At 46.0% G+C, this 25,878-nt stretch overlaps 1 protein-coding gene across 2 annotated transcripts in view; it reads right to left on the bottom strand.

Moving 5' to 3' along the window:
* Positions 1-25,878, bottom strand: part of GNAO1 (G protein subunit alpha o1) — a 687,967-nt gene that overhangs the window by 155,881 nt on the left and 506,208 nt on the right. The gene's annotated exons all lie outside the window — the stretch shown is intronic.

Genomic DNA, 25,878 nt, shown 5'->3' with positions numbered 1-25,878 from the left:
AAGCGGACACCAGGATTAGGCTTCCTGCTGTAAAGGAAAATATTGTTCTTACACTTTACAAACAAGATCCTTCTTTAGACACTTTTGTAATAAAAACCTTTTCTTGTCCTTTAGGTAATGTAGACTTATATCCCAGCCAATCCTGAAATTCTATCGCAATACACATTCATGCTCTTACCCGCGACGAGTACTAGAAGTTTCAATTATTTTAACAGATGCTGTAATCGTTACGTTGAAGAATGAACCAATGCCCCCTACAGATGTTACTGCAACTGTATGTAAGGCACCACCATATTGGGACATTGTACATGGATTACCTGACCGATTGACTACTTGCTGGTATTCGATGCAAAAACCTCATCACCCCATTCTAAATGATCCACGTGGTTTACTGCCTGAAACAAGATGTAAATTTAAACTAGAATGTATAATTTACAAAGCACTCTATCTAAAGAAGCCAAGATATCTTGGATGGAACCGCAAGATCTTTGGTAAACCTTGGAACATCAAAGAACAGTCATCACTTACTTTGGTATCACCTCCAATCACAGGACCCTAATTTGACTTTCTTTCCAAGCTGCTCAAAAGCTCCATGGTCTCTCCATTAGTAAGGCAACTATTTGCAACATCTTCAAGGCTGCACTGAAAAGCTTGCCACTTAAAAGAGCCACAGCTAGGAAATGAAAAACACCCCTTATACTACTACGCCCCCTACACTTTCGTTGTAGAAGAGCTCTTGCAGAATCTATCTTGCAGTGGCTATTGCTTCATTGTTGGTGGGTGGCAAAGAACTTGCACAAATGCATTTTTATTCTTTGCCATCAGGGACAAGCGAGCAGTAGGTAAGCAAGCTGCTGTCCGCTATTAAGGGATTTTTGCAATTTCCCGACAAACAAGACTTTGATGAAATGCCCAAACGAGAAGGATTTGTAAAATGTATGGGTTTGTATTTGGACCCCTGTTGCCTATATATACTGCATTTAAGGAAACGTGCATGAAGACTGGGAAGAACAAGGTCATATGTGGCTCAACTTTTGGAAGCCCATGGATTGGCTGAGCTTTGAAATAAAACTCGCACCTAGGGGTGTGAAAAGAATCTCCTGCCTTTCTAGTTTGCCGATTATTCCCAGAGTGAATAAAGTGACATGGCTCATGGTTGGTCAGAGGGTCTGCGAATCAAAGGTTTACTGATTGTTGATGTGGTGTGCCAACCATTTTGTTTAAAAAAACATGTTTTTATTGGCATTTGTAATGTACAAAAACAAGGCGCGTTAGGATACAGTTGAATTACTTGCGATCTTTGCATTTTATAGCATTATACATTGGTAATTACACAATAAATAGACATGTACCCTGCCATTATTAAGGTCTTTCTATGGAGAACTGTGATGCGGAACTGGGGGGGGGGGGGGTGTTCATGGGATCCTGGGAACAAATGTTAAGAGGGGTATCGGAGCGATATGGGTCTCGCTAGGTAGTGTGTCTGTATGTCTCCAGGAGTGGGGGGGGGGGGGGGGGGGGGGGGGGGGGAGAGATCAGGTTAACCTTGCTCCAGTGTCTGGCCTTCAAGTGTCATGTGGTGCGTGTTAAGAATCGCTAGCAGCGTTACATGCGTGCTGCAGGAGGAGGTCTAGTGCGCATGTTTGCAATTTAGGCGTGTGATTGTGTGTCCGTCGAGTTGTGCGGGTGGTCATCTGGGTCTTCGTGAGTAGATGACTGTTTGAATTGGTGCAACAGCATGGCCCACTGCATAGAAATTAGTGTTTCCTCCTCTGCCATTGCCCATTTGCATACTGCTCCTGCCCATGCCGCGTTCGGTGGGTCTGTGGGGGATCGCCAGTGCATGGCTATACTCCTTTTGGCTAACAAAATTGCTAGTGAGACAAATCGGGTTGGCACTTTGTGCTGCTTTCGTTTCCGGAAAATACCCAGCGTGCAGGCCTCCCACGTATTCAGATGTGTAAGCCCTGTATGGTCTCCGAGTGATTTGTGAACATTGTGCCAATATGGTTGCAATGTGGGGCAGCTCCAAAACTGGGTGATGAAAATTTGCTACCTGTGAGTGATATCTAGGATAAAGGAACTGGGTGTCGGGGTTAAATCTTCGGAGGCGTGCTGGTGTTAGGAATGCCCTGTGTAGGATATAGAATTGTACATTTTAAAACGTGCATTTCTAGACACCTTCTTGGGGTATTTAAGGGCCATCTCCCTATCTTTCTCATGTGGTGGGCGCCCTAATTCGTCCTCCCAGGTGGCTGGTAGGGTCTCTAGGGGTCTGTTTGTAAGTTCTCGAATGGCTTTATAGAGCCACGTGGTCAAGTGTCGCCCCACTCCCATAGGTAAGTGTGTGGATGCCGGGGTAAGTGGTAGGCTCTCCTGTCGATAGGTCGTGGTGTGATCGATGGCTTTTGAGGAGTTGGCGGTGAAGTAGGAACTGGCTAGGATGGAGAGGGGGGGAATCGTAGTTGTCCATAAGTCGTTGGAATGGTTTGAGCTATCTGTCCTCAAATAGGGAATCCATTTCGGTGAGACCACAGGCCGTCCATATGTGGAGCATGTTAGGGGTGTAATAGTGTTCATGTCTGGGCCAGCCAACCAGCGGCAGCAGAGGAGAGTACGAAGGTTTCCCTGGTGACATACAGTGTATCCTTTGCATGCACTTGCGTGCCACTGCTACATGTATCGGATATGTGCGCCTCAGTTTAGTGCCTGGTAGTAATAGGCGGCATAGTTCTGGGGTGGGCACTTGGCCGGTTGTGTTGTATGTTTCCCCTATGCGTCTGCCTGCCGTCCAGTAGGACAGCCACTGTAATTGTGCTGCCAGGAAATAGGATTCGAATGACGGAGCGCCCAGTCCTCCTTGTGTGGTAGGCAGTTGTGCCTTCGTTAGTGCTATCCTACGTCTGCCCGTTCCTCATATTAGCGAACTAAGGAGAGAGTCTAAGTCTCAGAAGAATGCTCTGGCCGGTATGCTCATGAAAGCAACCATGAGCCTTCTCTCGCTCAACTGAATGACCGCTAGCTCAGTGCAGACAGCAGAGCGGTCTGTCCCTGTCACAGACTGTAGACCTACCTCTCACCTGAAGCAGTTGCACAGCCGTCCCGATCATAGCTTTGGAATGGGTACCAGTACGCCGTTGTATTTGAATACTGTGGTTATGTATCGTTAGCTCAGCTATCCCTGACTTGCCCCAGATGACAAAGCTCTTGTCAGTCACCCCATGCTCAGCTGGAAGATCTTTCACAGAAGTGCTACTCCTCATGTGTCGCATTCAACAAAGCTACCCCTCAGATTTGTTCCCAGCATTCATTTGCTCTGGTTTATTGCTGCATGTGTGCAAACCGGTCTGTTCTGTCAGGTTGTCATCGCTCATCACAGGGCGTCCTCGAACAGACAGCCTCAGGAACAAGTGCTCTTGGGGGACCGGGAGTTTGTGCACACGGGGCCAAGAGGACAGGAATGTAAGAAATGGCAACTCTGGTGGGAAGACAGGGAGACAGAGTGACTCGTGTACTGAAGAAGATCAGAAAATATCAAACAATGCCGGCTCAGGGTTCTGGGCTCTGAGAACTACAGGAGCAGTGCATTGAAGGAACATTCTAACTACCAGGAAATCAGAACCAAAGCCAAGATATTTCTACTAGCATTTAGATCAGGGCCAATGCACCCAACATGGAAGACAGAGAAGCCCTAAACACTGTACTACAAAAAGTGAAATTGAACCCTCCAGTATGATTGGAAGGTCCGCTGTCCCCACACAATACAGTATAAGTGCAGGCGCCTAAAACTAGAACCCCCTGAAGAACACTATAAAGAAACAGACCCTGGCACAACACTCGCTCCCCTGGGATTATTTGGAGCATGGCATGATCGGTCAACACATACAAAGCAATCACTGAAGAGAAAATCTTTATCTTACAAACATCACCACCGAGAGGACTGGTGAATACATCCCACCCTCTCACCAAGGAGGCGATCCATCCCCGAGGGCTCCCGGTCAGGAAAACTCACAATTTAAGAGAGGAGTCTGCCCACGGGAACAAGGCATAAGGAGAAAGATGAAAATTGTACTCTACATGCAAACGCCATAACCGAACCAGGCAGCCCAAGGGGAGAGGTTCTGCTGAAAAAGATGCTAGCTGTCGGTTTGTGTACCTTTCTTTGTTGTCTACATCTTATACTTTAGCTTTTTTTTTCTCCTTTAGTTGGGGGATGCTCTTTCCAGGGATATACATGTGAAAGACTCGTTCTTGCAGAGTACTCTTTAGGCCCGATGAGGTCTACTGTCTCCCCGTGTGATGGAGGCAGTGCCAGATATTTTCAGGTAGACTGAGCAACCCACTGACTATGATCACTATCCTCGTGCAGGAGCCACTTATAAAAGAGGTGGGGGACGCTGCCTTCCTTTGGGTAGATGCCATCCTTTAAAGGGGTCATGGGGGGCTGGGGTAAAATAGCTTAAAGGCCTTAGTTAGGGTTTGCCCGAGAAGGCCATCCACCAACAAGCAGCAGATGCCCTGTTCACCATATTGAGTGGGAAATACTTCAATGCACTCTTAACACTATGCGCGTGGGCCGGTTTCCGCTGTGCGCTGAAGTTTTAAAAAACCCGCGGTTCATGACGAGCTGAGCTCGTCATGAGCGTACGACAGGCGTAACTCATGACGAGCGGAGCTCGTTATGAGCGTCGAAGGGGTTAATACAGCGACTGGTATCTGACACTTTTTGGCAGATGTCCCACGTCAGCCAAATCTAAGTAAGGACCTAGGTACCTGGAAAACAACAATACTAAAGAGTTCTTCAAATCCCCTTCAGGTCTCATCTACAAGCGCTGCTGTCAGAGCGGAAACAACCGTTACAACGCATCCGTTACAACGCATGCTTTTACCCCGCATGCTGGTACAATGCAAATGGCTTGTTGTAGGGGGTATAAGGCGTTGAATTTAACTTCAACACCTTCCCTACTGTTGCACACAATGGAGTTGAAATAGTACATTATACTATTCCAACATCCAGTGCACCCCCGATAGCAAGTCGGGGTAAAAATTTGCATTGTAACGGCATGCTGGGTAAAAGCATGCGTTGTAACGTCATACAACCCTGTTAGAGGTAAAATAAATAAAGAAACAAGAAGCAGAAGAAATTAGGCATACTAACATTCGTAATACTTCAGCTCCAAGAGACCCTCGCGGGCGAGTAATGCGCTTCACCAATCCCCGATTGATAATACTTGTCACACCGGCAGTAGTAACAGTATGGGTAGTATAAGCAATATTAAGACTAGCATTTACTACTAGAAGAACTAGAGTAGCGGTTGGTACTGCTCCTGACCAGTACTAGTAATACTGCTATTGGTTTTATGGTAGCAGCACTACTTCAGGAGGTATCCTAAATCTCAAGTGCTGCTTGCAGGCAAAAGTTGTTAAAAACACACAAAAGGTTTTAGTTGAATTTACTTGGCCTCTAGCAATAGCGTCAACAGCTAGTCATGGAGGTGGGACTTCAGCTCAGTTGTCACCCTCACAACATTTCCTTTCCCTGTGAGTTGTTGCTTCTAAGTATGGTGAAACTCAAAAGACAACACAAACTTTGTAGCCAGGATGAAAACACAAAAACCAAAAGAGATTTCAGTCAGTCTAGCATGGCACCCTGGTCCATGCCTGCTCTGGGGCGCCACACTCCTTACCTCCAATTGGAGGTTGAAGCTTCACATAAGACGATATTGGTTTCATAATGCGTCAATTGGTCAACATTTTGTGAGAGTTCGCACAACATTTTTCTGAAAAAGACAATGTTCGCAAGAATAGCAGGGAACTCTAATGACCATTTGGAACGGCGTGCTGGCTAGCTAGGTTCCTAATGTAGCATAATTATAGGCATAAGTGCTTAATTTGTAATACAAAATTTTTAAAAAGAAGTGCCAGGGCTCTCACCACGAGGCTACTGCAGCTTGCACCACACATTGCCCATCCCAGCGTTGCCAATGATAGTAACAACACAACCAACCAACACACTCCTATAAGTGTGACAATTAGGACTATTTCAGGCCCCCAAACCTATAAGAATGGCTTACGTGGCACGTAATAGTCATTTTTAATGTAGATTGAATTATTAACTAACTGTTGTGTTGTATATTGATTCTTCTTGTAATATGGCTGACAGTAGTCATTATTGTCACCAGGCTAAGCCCCAAACACTCCATGATGTCACCAAAGGTTCTAGTGGTGACATCATGTGAATGACAATGAAATCCCACAGGTAGAAAAGAGACAGGCTAAATATAACATGTTGTTATGGTCATCTCTAAATTATATATACATAAGAAGGGTCAAAAGGGAATATTTAATGACCATGCATTGCTATCATCCCTAACATATAGTAACCTGATAAATAGAATAGCAATGGGTCAGATAGGGTACCTTTGAGGAGGCTGTTAATCATGACATGCAGGAACTCTTCAAAACTAGGCAGAGGCCCTTCAACAATCTATCCAGAAAAGAACAAGATGCAATCAGGGAGTTGGCAGACAATCCCCTGATTGTAGTCAAACCTGCGGATAAGGGTGGAGTAGTTGTAATTCTAGACGTGGAAACTTATCGAACTGAGTGCCTGCGCCAACTCAACGACACAAGGTCCTATAGAAAACTCACAGTAGATCCAACAGAGAGACTAACGAACATTATAGGACACATTGTCGAGGAGGCACTCACTGAAGGGTGGATAACCCCGAAAGAGGGACAATACCTCCGTACCCCAAAACCAGTAACACCATATTTCTACCAACTACCCAAAATCCACAAGACACAACGCCCTCCTCCAGGACGTCCCATAATATCAGGGATAGGTTCACTCTTGGAACCTCTTTTTTTACAACCTATGGTGCGAGAAATGCCCACGTTTTTAATGGACACGAAAGATGTCTTGAGGCTATTGCCCAACATCGAGTTTGATACACAAACTGACATCCTAGTGTCATTTGACGTTGAGAGCTAGTATACCTCTATCCCACAAACAGAGACACTGGAAGTCATAGAGGAATTGTTACTTGCCAGAGATCTGAAATCCATTACACCAGTCAGATTCATCATGACACTAGCCACTCTGGCTATGACAGAGAACTTCTTCGCTTTTGAAGACTCCTTGTACTTGCAGATTAGCGGAACTAGTATGGGCAGCGTTTTTGCCCCTAGTCTCGCTAATCTATACGCGCACCAATTTGAACAGGAGCACGTGCTCGCAGACACCAACCCCCATCTCAGGTGTCTGCGAGCATGGAAACGCTACATAGACGACATCTTCGTCGTGTGGCGAGGAACGGATATACAGCTCAAGGCATTCCATGAATGGCTTAACCAGAGAAATCGTTTTTTGAAGTTTACAATGGAATATAACACCCATAGCCTGGCCTTTTTAGATCTATTGATCAAGAGCACACCCTCAGGTTTGGTGTCAGAACTTTATCGCAAACTAATGGCACGTAATTCGCTGCTAAACTATCATAGCTGCCATCCGAAGTCTCTGCGCGATATTCTGCCCTCGGGCAGTTTTTACACAACCAACCAAACTGCTCTACCCGCTCGTCATTTGAGATACATGCTAAAGGTTTGGCACAAGATCTGACGAACAAAGAATATCCAAAAAGATTGATTAAACAATCCAAAAAACGAGCGGCTAACAACAATAGAGCCAGCCTATTGGAAATTCTACCCCCTAAACCCAAGACGGAACGCATGACATGCGTTACTACTTTCAGTACCCTTTCGAATCAAGTTACCAGGATTGTCAAGAGACATTGGGGAATTCTCAACACGGGCAACGACACATTGCCTTCGCCACTCTTTGCGTTTAAAAGGGGACAAAATTTGAAGGACAAACTAGTCCACACGAGACCAAGATGTGAAACCCCTAGAGCTGTAGGTACCCTATGGGATATGCCTGCAGTCACTGGCCATCACCCTTGTGGCCAATTTGCTGCATGTCCCCAGACATCGAGGTCCACAATGATTGACATTGGCACCGGACGAGCATGGGAACAACGTAGGTTCACAAACTGCAATAGTGCCAATTTAATCTATCTAATCAGTTGCCCATGCGAAAAGAGATATGTGGGTATGACCACTCGAAAAGTGAAGTTAAGGATATCAGAACACAAGAGTTCAATACGTTGCAACAAACAAGCAACTAGACTTACTAACCACTTCATATCAGTCCACCATCTACCCACCGATCTACGCTGGACCGTGTTGGAACAACCAGTGATCCCCACACACATCTCAGACATTAGTGCATTTCTATTTAGAAAAGAACAGATATGGGTACACAAACTGCAGACCGATAAAACGGGACTGAATGAAGACATCCCGTGGATGTCATTATAATCCGGTTGTAATCCAATCAGTTCTCAGATCGCTGCCTGCAAAGTAAACAACATCAATGCCGGTATATTTACAATTGAAGTGTGCAACATACAGTGAGGTTATTGTGAAATGAGCTTATAGAGTGCCTGCTAAATGATCACTCGATATTTTTTTTAAAATAAAAAATTTTTTCACAAAAATGTTCACAATTTATCTTACACTTGGGTCATTTATACCGCTTCTCACTATTTGAAACAACATCGGGGGCATCTACCCTTCCTTAAATCATACTCCGCATCACTGTGTGAATACTGTTCTCTATCTTGGGTGAATCAATAGAGCTCCCCAACACGCACTTTATAAATTGGCAGCATTCTCTAGGCAGTAAAAAACGACTATTAGTAATATCGAGTCGTTTACATATGACTGGTTGTAAAAGACAACAGACAACTTAAGCGGCTTTAAATCTACATTACACGTCTGGTGGTTCTATGACAATAGTCCTTCCTATTACCGCGCCCGATGTGAGACGGAATCCAGACGTACTACATCCCCCATCATACCCTGGCGTCTTCATAGCGTGATCACGTGACTACAGGGCTCGGTGCGGTAGAATTTTCTCGGCATGCACTTTAATTGCATTTCCTAAACGGTACGAATTAGATGTGCACTACAAAGCTCCATGCTACTGTGATGATAGTTCTTTGCTCTGTAATTTTATTTTATTTTTTCATTACGTCTGACATAATTCTGACGAACTACATATCCCATCAGACCCTGACCGTCTTGAGACGTTTTGTTACGTGATCAGGTGACTCCGTGGCACGTAATGGTAGCGTTCTTATGGCGGCTCCCTGTCCGTCCAGGTACCTCCCACGAAGACAGCCCAGACGGACGTCAGGAGTACCGACGGACAGGTAAGCCGGCCAGGGAACGCGCAATAATACTTCATGCTTTTAACAGCGCCTCCTTCAATGCTTCTACATGGCCTACGGCGTTCCTTCGCTTTGAAAATCGAAGCATAGATCTTGAGGTGTAGTTGACGTGAGGCACTCGTTACAAAACACCACACATGGCTAACGGATCAGCTAAAGACGGCAGCCCTCGCTATACTTATTTAATTGTTCCATATGCAGGCGCATATATTAAATGCGATATAAATGCGATATTGTTTACAACATTAAACGCCTTACACGAACCACCATCGGGCTTGCGAATGCCCTGCGGTCTGTATAGGCTGCCTTGTAACACAAACATGGCAACTAGTACTCACACACAAACATCGGCTAAGATGCTAGCCAGTGTATGATAAAGTAGAATCCACTGTGTCTAATATAAAATCACTGGGCACATAATTCTTCTTCTAAAATAATGTTACTAAAAAACAGCTTGTTAGTCCTTCCTTTACCTTTCTTCTCCTTCTCCCCTTATAGAGCGGTGCTCCATTTATACCTGAGCTGTAGCCAGGTGAGGTGGAGAGTATATTCCCCACAAATTGGGTGAGTGGATACAATTTTATCCGTTGTCCTTGATTTAAATATAACGACAAACACAGGATTGTTTATTGACTAGAAACCTTTGACCTAAAAACCATTGGCAAATGCAAAAATGTTTCACAACAATTGTTGTTCTTGTGAACTATGGCCATTAACTGTGTGTCTTTTCTGTTTGTTTGTCCACTGTAATTACTTGGCCACCTGAATCATCTACATGGACGCACACCAGGTGATATGATTTTATTTTTTCACCTTTTGCACACTAAGCAGTAGCATTATGTTAAGGTCCTGATGAAGCAGGAAGAGATCATTAGACTCTACATCAACTGCAGAAACATGTCGACCTACAGTTCATCTGAGTAGTTATTTGTTGAACACTACTTTGCTCTGTTTTTAGCCTTGGGTGTGGATAGGATTCTATTAAAATTGTTCCCTTCCATTTCCACAACCCAATCTTACTCACTTATTTTGCACTTTGCATCACTATCATTTATGTTTTGCACTGCTAGTCAGATCACTCCCTGATGCCACTCAATCAGCCACGACATCTTAGTTTCCTTTCACCAGATTAGGCTACAGTTTACCTAATCTACAGTGGATGTTTACCACTTCCTTCGGGTGAAGGTTCCCAAATGATGTAGGGCGGTACAGGACGGGTATCTGATGGGAAAAATTATTTTTCACCACAAATTACTCCTTGTAGATTTCGTGATTGTATCCTTGACTTGATCACACAGTTTTTAAACATCTCTAAATTAGCCAGACAGCACCACTGTGGCAGACTATCAAGCGCCGGTGTTGACAATTAAGTGCTGGTGCAGAGGACTGGAAACCACTGGTTCAAATTAAGCACTGCTAGGCTCGGTAATATAGCACTGGGATTAGGTTCTAGAACATAGACAGCCTCAGATTCTGCAACAAGACTCAGATTTCCGATGCAGAACAAAGCACTGAACTGAGTTCTGAACTAGGTAAAATAAGCATTGCTTGCATCCTTGCACATAAACTCACGTCCTCGAAAGTAGCAGGGGTTTTGACTCCGGATTCAGAACTTAAAGTGGGACAGATCCTGCTAGGTCTCAGATCTGGCAGTGATGAAAAACTGACTTTGATAAGGGTCCCTGTCGTGCCTTGTATTCATGTCCTTAACGTTGCAGATAAGAACACTGATTGATTTCTCAACAATGACTGTAAAAACCCTTAAGGGATTCCATGTCCCAGATGCAGGGCCAGTTTATATTTCACATTTTTCTTCATCTTGCATTCCCTAAGAGTATTTCATTTTTTCAGATGTTGTGTAGCTGCAGTTTCTTCATGCAACATAGGACTCTTGTAGCGTGCACACTGTGAAATGAGCCGCTTCTGGGTGTCTGGGGGAAGTTCAGATTGTGGTGGGTGCTCTTAACTAAGCACATCAGAGAGCACTGGAGCCGAGGCTGCATGCAGTGCAAGGGTCTTTCAGTGGGTCCTAAAGGTTTTCAAACACGCGTTCATCCAGTCCTTGGCCTCTCTGCAGCGAGCATAGAGGGATGATCCCATCTGTGCCACTTACAATTAACCTTCTATGGGAAAGTATGTGAAGGATGGATACAGCTGTTAAATATTGATTGTGCCACAGGAAAATGCAGTGTTTACAGAAAATACAGAGTGAGCACTGCAAGGTGTGTGTCAAAGAGGGAGAAATCCTGCCCTTTTCTATCCCTACACTATCCTTTTTCAATACAAAAAACAAACTCGCATGTCCACCGCTCAAATTACTTTCATATTTCCCTGTGCTAATTCATCACTAATCCTTTTTGGGTACCGCAGTAGCGTGCTACTTGCCGAAAAAGCGATTCGACGCCTAGTCAGGGGTAGCATGCACTATATAAATGCAGTTTTAAGTATAAGCAAAAGGACAGAGTGAAAAGATAGTGATGCGACGTGAAAGGAAGATGCAGAATTTCAGAAAGATGTGGGGAGAAAAAGGGCGGAAGTGATTGAGTGAGAAATTGCAGAGAAAAGTGGCGTGAAGGGGAGAAAAGGAGTGAATGAGACACTTTGCAGACCGCTAACTCCCCCACAGACATGGTAATGTTTCATTTGCAATCCCATTTTCAGAACGGAAGCATTTTAATTCGAATGAATTCACAACAAATTCATTGTTGTTACTCACTCATCTGATACTGCTAACAAGCTTTGGCAAAGCCAATAGGTTTTGGCTGGTCTATGAATATGTTCGTTGTTGTGTGATATGTCTGGATGCAGTAACAGAGAACGTAGAGAGAAGGCCAGATACTAGTCAGAATTCGACATTTTTGGCACAGTTCATAAACATTTAAGGTGCCGGGTGGGAGTTTCCTACTGCAAGGCCCGCGAAGGTTGGAAAACATTAAAAAAAATAGCACGAAAAATGTTGCCAGGCACTAAACAATTAGTTACATCATCACGGAAACATTCCATGCACTAATCGTTACAGTCCCTCGAAATTCAGACCATCGTAAGCAATACAGCCCCAAATACCTGAAAATGTCCTTCTACGCACTATGCAGCTGCCATCAAGAACTTGACCAGATTCAATTCAGAGGTTTACTCACACTTGTAATCATTAATTCCTTAGTTTGATCCTTCATTCAATTGCTCCTCGTATATGATCTAAAATTCTTTAAATTAATAGAATTCTTAAACACTAGGTCTTGAATTTTGAATGTGGACAAGTCGATACGGTTTGAAATTATTGTACCAGTATTGTACTTTTAACCATAGTCCCCAATTCCTTTTCTTTCTTTTTCTTTAAATCACACGAGTCATTTCTTGGGCACCACTTTTATGCACGTCCTTATGAGCACCCTCAATTTCGTACTTAAATACTATAATATTGTAAATAAAAAACTGTATATTGAACCTTTGATTTATAAAAGAAAAATAATTGCTTGGCAGAATTAAAATGTACTGATTCTCCTAGAGTTTTTTGTTAGTTTATTGTTGGGTCTTGCAATTTCTTAAAGAATTTTTGGATCATATACGAGGAGCAATTGAATGAAGGCTCAAACTAAGGAATTAATGATTACAAGTGTGAGTAAACCTCTGAATTGAATCTGGTCAAGGACCATTGTTTTTGATAACGCACTGTACCCAGGTCCAGGACCAATTGGATCACCCCATTTTTAGGTTTTGCCTGGGGCACGGAGCTTTAGCTCCGCCCCCAGGAGAAATCTCTAGTTTTCAGTAAGGGACTCTTGAATACACCCCTCTGTTCCATTGGCTAGCTCCATACATGGAGGCTAGCCATTGGAACAGAGATCTGTCCGTCATTCACGGACCAGATTCGGGGGCGTTCCCGAGATTTTTTCCATGGGCGTTCCCTCTGTGTAGTCATGCGGCGGTGGGCGTGGTTATTTTTTTGGTTTCCTCAAGTCATGTTTTTGTCATTGCGCCGAAGATGGCGCCGGGGCCCGTCGACTTCTCGTTGCTCCAAGTCCAGGTGAGTGCTCTGCCTTTTGATTACCCTTTCCCGCCCCCCTCTCCCCGTGTGTCCGTTCCCGACCCCCTCTCCCCGTGTGCCCTTTCCCGCCCCCCTCTCCTGCTGTCCGTTCCCGCCCCCCCTCTCGGTGTGCCCGTTCCCACCCCCCCTCCTCCGGTCTGTGTCTCCGGCCCCTTGTAAATGCTCCGATCGAGTGCCCACCCCGATTATTGTTTATTTGACGCAAGCCGGTGCCCACCCGGCATTGCCCCGTGCTCTCACTGCCGTCGGCCGGTCAGAAATCAGGAGACGCTGTCCCGCCTCCCGACCCCAGGGCCGCGCTGCGATTGGCTGCAGCCGCGACCCGGAAGTCAGGCAGGCCGGGGGCAGGACCTAGAGACAGCCGGAAGCGGACGGGAGGCCACCCCGCGCTCCGGTGCGAGGAGAAGCCGGCGTATTTCCTTCTCCTCCCTCCCCCCCCCCCCGGCTCCCAAGGCGAGGGAGAGCTCAGGAGAGAGAGGGGGAGGAGTGTGCAGAGAGAGCCCCGAGGAGCAGGAGCTCTCGTGAGGCCGCCTGCGGACCGGAGCAGAAGCAGAGGAGCCCTTGCCTGCAGAGACCCGGTGAGTGCAAGAGCCGGGTTGTTGTTCTCCGGGAGGTGCGGGGCTCCTCTGTATAACAGCAGGATCTCACAGCTGCGAATCTCCCCCTTCAGCTGTCACTTGCGGGTCGCGGCGGTGTACCACACTGTATTACAGGCCTCTGCTTTATTTCACGCGTATAGCTGTGTTGCAGCGAGAGCAGTCAGACATCCACATTCTTCTGCCACCCGTTTCAGACCTCCAGCCAAAGGCAAGTGTTGCCCGATGCCCGCTGCTTGTTTAAGAGCGTAGGCCCAGAATCCCAGATCTGTCGCGGAGGAGAGCCCGCAGTATCCAGGCCGGCAGCAACCTGTCTGCCCACAAGACACGACCGGGGCGATTACGTAAATGCCCATGCAGACTCTGGCCACTCCAGCAGACATTAGCTCCCACTCACCTCAGCCCGGGGGCGGGGGGGATGGGGGGGGGGGGGTTCGGTAGATGTTTCATTGGTGATGAGTAATGCCGCCGGAACCGTTCACCCTTAAGTCACGGCTGAGTCAGGGCATTCCGCATCTTAAGCCACCATTTTACACAGGCCGCATCAGTGCAGTCTGTTTTCCTCGCTCTCAGCCCCAGCGGCTTTCCGGAGCGCGGTGAGGAACCTGGAGTAATGCTGGCGGTATATATAGAGCGTTGGTTAAATTTTGGGGATGTGGTGTTGTCTCATAGCCGCAGATGATGTCAGATTATGCTACCAGACTAACCGAGCCTCCCTAGGGTGCGGCCATCTTGTTCACCGGCCCTCTAGCGCACCCCTGAAGTTGGTTTAATTGACAGAATTAGCTCATGCTGCAACTTTTTGGATGAAGTTTTCTAGAGAGATGGAATACCAAGTTCTGTGGCAAGTGAAAATGGCACCCAATTTAATTCTAGTACCCTCAAGGAATTCTTGACATTGAGGGTATTGTGCAAAGGAACATTTCCCTGTAATATCCAGCTGGCAATGGGGCTGCTGAACACTTCAACCAAATGATAATTGGAACACTGGAGTAGACCATTTAACAGTAGATACTGGGAACAGAAAGTGACAAAAATGTTTTGGGCATATTGGGTTACGCTTAGCTTGACAACATTTAGCCCTTATATCCTAAGGGAAATTTGCAAAACTCAATCTTACTTAAATATCACTGGAAAGACAGAAAGATTGGTCTATGGAGGTAGTCAAGTATATGATTAAAAGGGCCCAAGTGTTCAGGAAGTCTTATTTCAATAAGAAGTGGGGACCTTGGACGTTGTACAAAGGGTGCATGTGAATATGGCTCATCAATCTAGGAAGAGGAAAGAGGGGAAGTACGTTCTCTACCCCCCTCACAGTTGTCGGATCGTTCAGAAATGCTGCAAACCTCAGAGATTGGAAGGGATGGGATTTCGGTGTGATGTCCATGTGTGATGGCGCAGACTAATGCCAGCTGGGTGAGGATGGAGAAAGACTTGCCATAGGTGGTTGCAGGCTTTTAGTGAGATTAAAAGTTGTCATTAGTTGGGTACCACTAAACCTGAATCTAGTTTAGGTAGTTAGTTAGGGCCGCCTGATGCTCTCACCCCTGTTGTGCCTGGCAGTGAGAGTGCTGGAACAGAAGTTGTGACAAAGTGCAGGTACACCATCAGGCTTCCTGTGAATTTGGACAGGTTTGTTGTGGATTAGCTACCTGTACGGTGTGTGATTCCCTATGCTGTCGCTGCTTGCATATGTTTTTTTTTGCTGGGTTTGCTTGTTTTTGTATGGGGGGCTTGTGTGCTGAGTTTTGTTCTTGGTGCTGGAGCAAAATACACTTAAGTTCTATGTTCTTAATTCATCATTGGAACTGTGAAGTTAAATTTGGGGTGAAGGTTGCAGGCCAGGAGATGAGGTTGCAGCAGCATCACTGGGTTGTAATGGGGCTGTATCACTGAGTTGCAAGAATAAATAAAAGCATATTTATTCTTGCAACCCATGATTTAAATCATGTAACGGCTTGGTGATGTCTTTCACTAGAAGTAAACAAATATATGCTCAATTATTAGCAAGATCTCACAAGGTACCACTGCACCAGCCGCACTACTTCTCTACTGACCGTTCTCCACTTCAGCCCCGTCTAAATTACAATTCCTGCTTGTGACCCTTTTGCCTGCTTGTGCTTGTTTTCATGACCCTTTTGCCTGCTTGTGCCTCTGTGTGCCCCTTTGCCTGCTTGTGTCTCCGTGTGCCTCTGTTGCCTGCTTGTGCCTCCGTGTGCCCCTGTTGCCTGCTTGTGCCTCCGTTTTCGTGCCCGTCGCCTGCTTGTGCCTCAGTTTTCGTGACCCTGTTGCCTGCTTGTGCCTCCGTAAGTGCCCCTGTTGCCTGCTTGTGCCTCCGTGTGCCCCTGTTGCCTGCTTGTGCCTCCGTGTGTCCCTGTTGCCTGCTTGTGCCCCTGTTGCCTGCTTGTGGTGTGTGTGTGTGTGTGGAAGGCTCTGTGTGGGTGTGTGGAGGGCTCTGTGTGGCTGTGTGTGTGGGAAGCTTTATGTGGCTGTGTGTGTGGGAAGATTTGTGTGGCTGTGTGTGTGGGGGGCTTTGTGTGGCTGTGTGTGTGGGGGGCTTTGTGTGGCTGTGTGTGTGGGGGGCTCTGTTTGGCTGTGTGTGTGGGGGGCTCTGTGTGGCTGTGTGTGTGGGGGGCTCTGTGTGTGTGTGTGGGGGGGGGGGGCTCTGTGTGTGCTTGTGTGTGTCATTTGCGAGAGATAAAGCTAGTGGCATTGTAAATGACAATGCCATTTATTTATGTAAAAAAAAACATAAATAAAAATAATGTCAAGAGCAATGCCAATAGCTCTAACTTTAACAAAGGCAAAACCATTGCATTGTAAATGCTTGTTGATAATGGCCATCAAGAACTTAGCAGAACAAGAATGCTGACGCAGAGGGAAGCCGATAGGAGTAGCGTCATGGGTCCTAGTGCAAGGCAGGAAATGCCCCCCCTGCTGTTTTATCATAACACCAGGGCTTTAAGTGTGCCGGGTCTCACCGGGTCTGAGCACCGACAGTTTTTTTAAGGAGGCCTCGAAACGGATCTCTATCGGGCTCTATTTTGTGGCCTGGCACAGGAGGTCCGTTTTTTTCGTGCGTTATAGAGGAAGGGAAATCCTTTAGAGAAAGTCATTTTCTCTCTGGATTTCTCTTCTCTTTTCGGAACTAAGGGGCAGCAACATTGTTGTGGTGTCACCAGGGCTTTACGTGGAAGCTTTTTCAATATTATATACAAGCCATAGTTGCTACTTTTTTATCTTAAGCAACTAACAACCATTGACAAAGCCAATAGTCCTAACTTGTTGTAAGTATGATGTTTCTTCTTGTATCATATCTTGCCGCAATGACATAAACAACAAAATACTTACCTGGCGGCACACTATGCTTAGCACAAACTTTTAGCTTACGTGTTTAAGCCACGCCCTTAATTACATTGGCCTCGACCTCCTGAGAACCCCCCCACCCCCGTTTTTTCATCCCACTTAAAGCCCTGCATAACATAGATCAATAAATAGGGTGCCTGAAGCCTCCGTGCCCTGGTGCCACTGCACGTGCTGCACCAAGTGAAACTACGCGATTGCCCAATGGATATTAACTCTATGCATAAAACGATAATGGAAAAAACAAACCTGATCGGGAGCTTGATTCTGCCCGTAAGCCCCTCCACATAGGCATGTTGCCGTAGCAACCTCACTTGGTTTACACAAGTCCTTTCAGCACTGTGCTGTAAAGCGGGTTACTGAATCTGGGATTTTCCTCGCTGCATTCCTCTAGCTTCCTAATGGATATTCTTTTAGGTCCAGCCTAGAGAAAGCTTTAGATGTCTTGGCAACCGCATCAGCATAAAAAAATCACAATTAAAGTTCATACGTATATACACATACACGAGTTGACGGTCAGCAGTCAGCATTCATTGGTCTACTCCAGTGTCATTCACATCCAGCTTCCGTTCGACTCAGCCCACTTCAGGCACTCGCTCTACACCGTGAGGCACAACATTTTGTGCACAACGCCTCAAAAGTAGTCCATTTCAGTGACGGTTTACTTATTCTTGCTGTGGGTTTTTACTTACGTTGCAAGCATATGAACGCCACCTTCAAATTGCACCATCTTACTTTCTACTACTTTTAAACTTTTAATGTCTACTGAACATGTGTGCAAAAATACATAAACAATGCATGCAAGTCAAGGCCCGGCCTCTTAGCATCGCCAATGCTTGTCTTCTTCCCGGAGCTGAAAACAACACCTGTTCCATGGCTGTGCAGGGTTGCTGCGTCTCAGCACTCATGTGGCGGGTAACACACAGCAAAAGGTGCATATCGAGTGCATTGCAGCATTTACTGGGCCATGTTTCTACTCCTTGTGGAGTGCCTCCTCGAATGGTGCTGTATGTAATCTGCGCCATGGTTGGCTCTCACTGCTGTTTTTCTGCATGGGAGTATCTCCATGGATCTTTGCCTAGTGCCAACTTTCCCCCACCTTACTTATTTGGTAGGACTGAGAGGGCATCAACATGGTGGGGTACAATATTGTCTTATGTACCAAGTGCGTCCTGGATTTAGGCCTGCCGGCTCCTGAGCGCGTCATTCTCCGACATTCTGTCCTGCGACAGCCTTAGTTATCATAGAGTTGGTACAAGCTGGGATGCAATGATACCACCTAATGCAAAGCCATCTGGGGAACATTAGCTAGAGCAGTGATTGATGTGGTCTTCATACATCAATTTCTTTTTTTTTTTTTTTTTCTGTTCTCTGCAGTATTTTATTCACTGGCCTTCATAAAGTACCAGAAGTTTGAGAGGATGGACGGACGTGGTGGAAGTTCTCTACATTCTCGCACATACTAGGCCATCACAACTGTGTATCACTAGTAACAATTCAGAAACAAACAAAAGTGATGGATTCATTAATGACAGCCACTGATAATTACTCTAGACCGCATTGCAGTCCATCTTGTGTCACTACAGAGAAAGACCAGCCATATGCAATAAAGCTTGACTTTGCTGCAATAGGACAGTCCATCCCACACTGCAAGGCTCTGTCTCCTCTAAATGGGAACACAAGTAACCTTCAAGTGGTTTTAGACTTTTCAGGCCTCATCACAGCCCTAGCGAAATTGCCGTAAGTTTCTTTGTGGCAATGAAACATGTTGGCATTCCTTAAAACAAAATGGTTTGCAACATTGCGTGGTTTTTAACTGGAGTAGGCCATGGCATTGACTAACGTTGGCAGTATTTCCAGTGGGTCCTATCTCATTTTTTAGCTTGGAGAAGCAAAACATACACATTTCTTCTTTTCACGACGGGGTCACTATAGGGCAGCGCATAATTCGTGTGTGCAGTCTATTTTCATTCACACATTACTAGAGTATCCTTGCGTCACATTCATTTTGCCACATTTAGAAATTTCTTTTGGTCTTGAACAGATACAGATGATGAAGACGTGAGCATACTGGTGAGTATGGTTGTGCTTACGTGAGGTGCTTTTAGACCGTTACACATTTTTTCATTCTTTTCAGTAATTCGTTTTCATATAGGCACTTGTAATGGGATATAATTAGGAAAATAGAAACACATTTTTCTTAAACAGTGGACAGCAAAAACCCTGATCGGAATAGCATCTTGGTAGTTATACAGATAAGTACAGTAGCTAAGTTTAGCTTGTCTAGGGTTCATTTTGAAAGCACTAGTCCACCGGTAGATCAGGCCATATTCAGGGTTGGATTGGGAAATTGGGAATGAAAATCTGCCCGGGCACACAAAAAAAAAAAAAAACGGCCCACATTTGATAAACACTCCCCATATCACTGCGTTGGTGTAATCTTATAAAAAAAACTTTAGGAGGCGGGGGGGGGGGGGGGGGGGGAGGGGGTGGGGGGGGGGGGGGTATGCTCAGTATGGGCAGACATTATTGGGCCGGCCCGAGAGACAAAGGGAGTGATACCTGTGCTAAACGGAGGTAATGAGCGCCCATCCGCCTCTAGAAAGGCCACTCAGACTCCCACTGGGCCGCTGACTGTATCAGAAGAACAGAGACAGCGCCCAAATAGCCCCCCAGACTGCTAAAAAAAATAGCCCACAGCAGCCCTCGGATACCGGCCCCTCGGGCATTGCCCGAATGCCCGCGTTACCAATCCGACGCAGGCCATATTGATATACGTGGTTTTGAGTGGAAGGTGGCCTGTTCTTTTGAACCCTCTGTTGCTCCTTATTGGGTGCGAGATTAATGCAAGCCTGCCATCCATCTTTTTTTATTGGGTACAGCTCAGAACACACTGTGTGCAGACCTGACCACATCTACAACGCAAACCTGCAGTCAGCAGTGTACAACACGCAGTCAAGAAGGCCTTGGTCCTGCTAATGCATGAAAAGAGGTACCTAAATGGAGCGTAGACCTCTTTTCTGGGACAGATTCCACCGACTGTAGTAGCGGCAGCCATCTTGAATACAAAGGCTGCCCTGGCATGTACTGCTAAGGGCTTGCGTGTTCTTGTGCCTTAGACAGAACATGCTGAAACTGCAGAACTGCTCGGATGTAATTATGTTTTCTCTGTAGCTGAAAGATCCTTGAGCACAGCATGCCCGTGGAGGGCGAATATACTCACAGGACAATCGGAGTGAGCCTTCCATGACTGATTTCAAGTGTAAGAAAGAAACAGCTAGCTGTGGTCACGGTTGAGTTTGTAGCCCAGGCCTTTCGAGGAGCAGAAAGAACACAGGGCAAGACGTAGTCGATAATCTGACTAGATGTTTCTCTTCCAGCTCCAAAGCAGAATGTATTTTCCATACTTAAAGTGGATCTAACATAGTAGTCTCTCTCCAGGCAAGATATCTGCTCATGTCTACCCAAGGCAAGATGTCTGCTCAGACCTCCATTACAACACACGATTTAAATGCAGATGAATCCTGTAGCGAGCGGGGAAGCAGAGTACAAATCTAAGACTCAAATTCAGCTATTTATACAAAACAGGGCCAAACCGCAATGTTCCGACCTGGTGTTTGCCGATATGACACATAAACACATAACAAACATAAGCATCCATGGCCCTAAAATGAATGCTTCAAGAGACAATTACAATACTCAGAGGTGGAGGCATCCCTCCTGAGTAAGGAGTTTCACATGTTTGGCTGCAGTTTTTACATCAACATTTCCAGTCAAGCGGCGCTGCGTCTTCAAAAGACCTTTTAAAAGAGCCCTTTGATACAGATCTCACAAAGCAAACTGATGGATTAAATACAAACGAAAGCCTACACTGCAGACCTACAGCTTTTTAAAACATTTGTACAAAAAAAAATCATGTTGCATTCACTTTTCAAAGGCTAATCCAGTTAGTTTGTATCATCTGCACGTCCAAGCTTTAAGTTGTGAACTGCAACCGAGTTCAGCCTCTGCCGAGTGCGTCACTACTGTATTATAATATTGTTATTGTGTTACAGTGCACTCCATACCCCGTCGCAGAGTGCCGAAGCGCATTATGGGAGAGGCAGCATTTGGTTGGAAGAGTGTTGTACTTGCTGTCAGCCTATGTGGACAGCATTTTGGTGCTGTGCAAGAGTGGCCAGAGTGGTGCTCTTATAGTGCCTCGGGTGGTAGCGCATAGAGTGGTGTGATGGTGAGAAGGTAAGTAACAGACCAGCAAACATATATCAGAATTAGCTGGTAGCTATAATTACTCTGTATATCCCATGACGAGTTTATATTGATATTTCTCAGTCAGGCTCTTCTGCTGCATGCGTAGTTGGTCCACCCATGCAGCGGCGTAGCGTGGGCTGCCAGCGCCCAGGGCGAGGCAAGTATTGCATTCCCTCAACCCATGGACCGTTAGCTACCTTCGTCAACCATATGGCAAAATGAGAGAAAGCTACTAATACGAATTTTATTCGTTAAAAATGTTGCATCACTAGGAATTGAGCGCCCAGGGCAACTGCCCCTGTGGCCCCGCCCACACTACACCACTGCACCCACGCTAAGCTTGGTGAGTCCGGAGAAGAACTGGCTGGGCAGTGAGAGGACAGAGATACGCATGGTTTAACTGCATTGCAGATGTGGGTATCACTGGAAGGGGTCTAGTTTTGATTATGGTGAGTGGCAAGATTGGAACTTAATGGGACAGACTATACTAAAGTCCTCCAGGGTCTAAGCCGCAGATCCCGTCATGCATTAGTTGACTGTCCTCTCTGCTGCGGAGTGGTTTGTCTTCGGCAGATCCACCGTGTTTTTTTTTCCTGACAGTATAAGAATGCCCTGCGGCAGTTGAACTCTTTTTATGGTAACACCAGGCCGAACTAGATATGATTTCTCAGGACTGCCAAAGGGGTGTGATTTGTCATCTATCCTGCACTGATTAAAGCTAGTAAAACAAGCGCTGGCAAAGCCAACAGGTTGTGCCTATGCTCGATTTATTGGATTGGTTTAGACATGCTGCACATCAGTGCGGGCTGCTGTGCAACATGGCTTAAAGTAAAGAAAAGAAGGCGGAAATGTGCCCAGCGTTGACCGCATCATGGTGCTTCTTTTTCATTGAAGCCGTGTTACAATAGGTCTAAAAATAACACAAGGGGCAAGCAACACATAGGAGGTGTAGTCAGGAAGGAGGGAGCAGCAAACTAATGGACATCGAAAGGAGGGAAGTGGGGGAAAGCAACTTGAGGGAGATGTGGAAGAGCGAGGGTGCAGCAGCAACAGACAGAAGAACGAGGACAGGGAAGCAACAAGAGACGTTCGGAGGGATGGAGGGTGTAGCAACACAACGGAAGGAGGCCGGGGAGGGAACAACACTAGCAAGGTGGGGGGGAGGAGGCAGGCAGCAGCAACACAACAGACAGCAGGAGGAGGGGTTTTGGGCAAAAGCCTGGAGCAAGGAGGGAGACTGGAGGGCGGTGGATGGACTGCAGAGACAGGCCGCAGACAGGAAGCTGTACTTGGTCCATGCTCCATGGCAGGGACAAACAATGGAATCGCCTGGAGGAAGCAGGAGGTGCTGAAAAATATGAAGCAAGGAAATGAGTGACGTTGAAGCCAACCAATGTAAAGCAATGGGCGGGCTCTAAACCCGCTTTAAGTGTTTTTTTAATTTGCAAATCATTTTGTCCACAGCTTATGCAGTCTCTTAGGGGAAACCTAAAATATATCAGTCTGTTTGTAGCATTCCAGTGACCTCTGGATACAATTTGGGCAGAGTGCTCTGGAATGGTCTTTGGTAGGCAGGCTTCTTTGTGCACTGGTTGTATGTCCGCTTAGTTAGGAGTGAATCTAGACAAGGGTCTATGTTGATTACAGTCAGCTGAGGTAGAGCACTATTTCAGTAGTTAACGTGACTAAAGGGAACATCCCTGTTGTTCGCCTTTGAACACTCTAGCAATCCACACACCACGAAGGCGAGGCACTGCTGATCAGGGCACCCGTGGCTCTTTCCCACTGCCAGAACAGGTAAGACTACCATAATATTTCTTTTCTGGGATATCAGTTTTGTGCAGAGAGTGGATTCAAATTCCAGCATTTGCCTGCATGTTAAGGTCATTTGCTTGCAACTTGTTTCTGCTGTTTATCAAATGTGGAAGCTGGACTAACTAGGTCTGCTAAACTACTCTGTATCGTGAATGATCTTTCTTCACACATAAATAGGTGCTGAGTAACTTCAAATTTTCTTTTTTGGCAAAGGCAGCAGACTCTGCAGCCAGCTGTTATTTCCATGGCCTTTGAAATGTCCCACAGGACTTGCAAGGCACCTACAATACTCACCATATAATGGCATGTGTGAAATGCAAAAACACAAGTTATGCTTCTAACAGGGCACCAAATAGCGGCTAGAGACACGTAACCGGTCTACTTCTCAGGTGATCAGAAATGACATGGGCCAGAAGAAATATGACCACATCACTCCCATTCTGATTAACTCCACTTGCTCCCTTGCCAGACCACACCATCTTAAAAAAAAACCCAGTTGCACCATATTCGAAGCCGTCACAATCAGCCCCCCAGCCTATCTGGCTGATGCGCTCACCATATCTGGTGGTTCCTGGCACACCCACTCCCAGATCATCATCAAACTGTAAACAGAAAAATCAAAGCATCAGGCTTTCTCCATCTTTTTACATAGGATCTGGGAAGATATCCACATACTCAGCAGGACCGGCCCAACTTTGCTCCAATTGAGGAAGTAGCTACACACCATACACACCTCTTTGAAGAACAGTGCAACTCGATGTAGTAGTAGTCCCGTTTTCTTCACTAAACCTGGCGTGCCTCCAATTACTTGTTGACTGCATCTCTGACCCTGTACAGGGCTCCGCTTCCTTCGAGCTAAGTTAGCACCAAACAAATACCACATACATACGTGGCATCTTAACCACAGCAGCCTCATTCTCATCATACCACTTGTGCAAGCAGTAACAATCCTGAGGCAGGACGTGAAAATGGGTCAAATGGCAGTGAGGGGAGAAAAACACCCGGCACGAACTAAATGTCTGACGTGAAACAGGAGGTGGCCTTAGTCCGCTCGGTTTGCAGGGTGCACGGTTCCTCCTCCCCCTCTGAACCCTACAATAACTGGCACTGATCAGTGCTCGTGATTGGAGGTGAACTGCAGGCTTACCAGTCAAGATAGTCCCTCCAGGTCTGTCTGGGGTGACGGAAGAACAGGAATAAAATGTATTATGCAAACAAACGAAAGTAAGGTATGAACAAAAACACCTGCGATTCAAGTTTAGGTGGACAGGAGTTCTTTTGAGGCCACAAGAATATTAACCCCAGCGGACACGCTGCTTTGGTACAGAGCTGCCGCCTAATTTCAAACAAAAGTGCAAATCCAAGCAGTGTGTAGACAGGGTGAGCACCTGCCGCGGGGAACAATGCGGCAATTATTAATACACAACAAACTGTACAACTGGCGGGGGGAAGGACGGGAGATTACGAAAAGCCGTCAGAGATTAAGCACAAAGAAATTAAGGGGATAATGTAATCAAGGTTCTGCTTGTGCGCAGAGCCCCTGTTGTGAAAAGAATGCCGGCCGGGGGGAGGGCGAATTGTTTATGCTGCTGCGTAGATGACGTCCAACGTAACCCCGCTCGTGAGCACGTGACCGAGTCAGCCTAGCCTCACACCCGACGGAGGCCTGGGCTGCCCACTAAAGTTTGAGCACACGTGACTGAGCCCATGGCAAGCAGGGGCGTGGCTTGGGCAGTAAGATTGTGTGAGCCTCAGATTTCCCAACTATCAAGGGCGCATGAGAAGGGGTCAAGGCCCAAGGGGCAGTGGAAATGGAGAGGAATACAGATTAAAAGGAGTACTAAATAAAGGAAACCCAATATTTGTAAAATGAAAATTTTTAGGGCTTTCCAAACAGAGATGAGAGAGAGTTTGTGTGTTTGTCTGTGAATGCAAAAATCCCATGTGAAATCTAACAGGCACTTCACCATGAAAGCATCTGTACCCAAATATTCATCTGAAAATACATTCATTAGGGGGTGTAATACCCCAATCACCCCCTGAAGGCAAGGGCACATCAGGTTTTGGAAGAAAACGGTTTCAGAATGCCTTTTTTGGTCTCGTAAAACAAAACGACGAGATAGGGCATTTTATGTGATGGGATAATCATGGAACTGATGTAGGCTAAAGGTGGGGTGGTACTTCCAACACCACTTTTAAGCCCTTTCTTTTCCCGCCTTCCGATCGTGATATTGAAGTCAAAGTTTGCAATTATGGTGTATTATTTTTAAACCAGTTCCTTAGAAAGACTGTAATCTAGATGTACAGTACCTTTTCAGACATAATTAAAATCCCCAAAATGTACTAGCCCATTACCTGTTGAGGGGCAGCAAAATCTGTATGTTGTAGAGATGCATCAAAGTTTAAAACGCCCCCCCCCCCCCCCAAAAAAATAAGTTTGCCACCCAGTTACAGCTGATCACCTAGGGCCATATGTAGGTAAATGGCATTTACTGATTCGTAAATACCGAATTTT

This window comes from Lissotriton vulgaris, chromosome 12 (assembly GCF_964263255.1).
Source record: "Lissotriton vulgaris chromosome 12, aLisVul1.2, whole genome shotgun sequence".
NCBI lineage: Eukaryota > Metazoa > Chordata > Amphibia > Caudata > Salamandridae > Lissotriton > Lissotriton vulgaris.
Note: the sequence above shows the minus strand (reverse complement) of the source record. Positions and strands in the feature narration are given on the sequence as shown.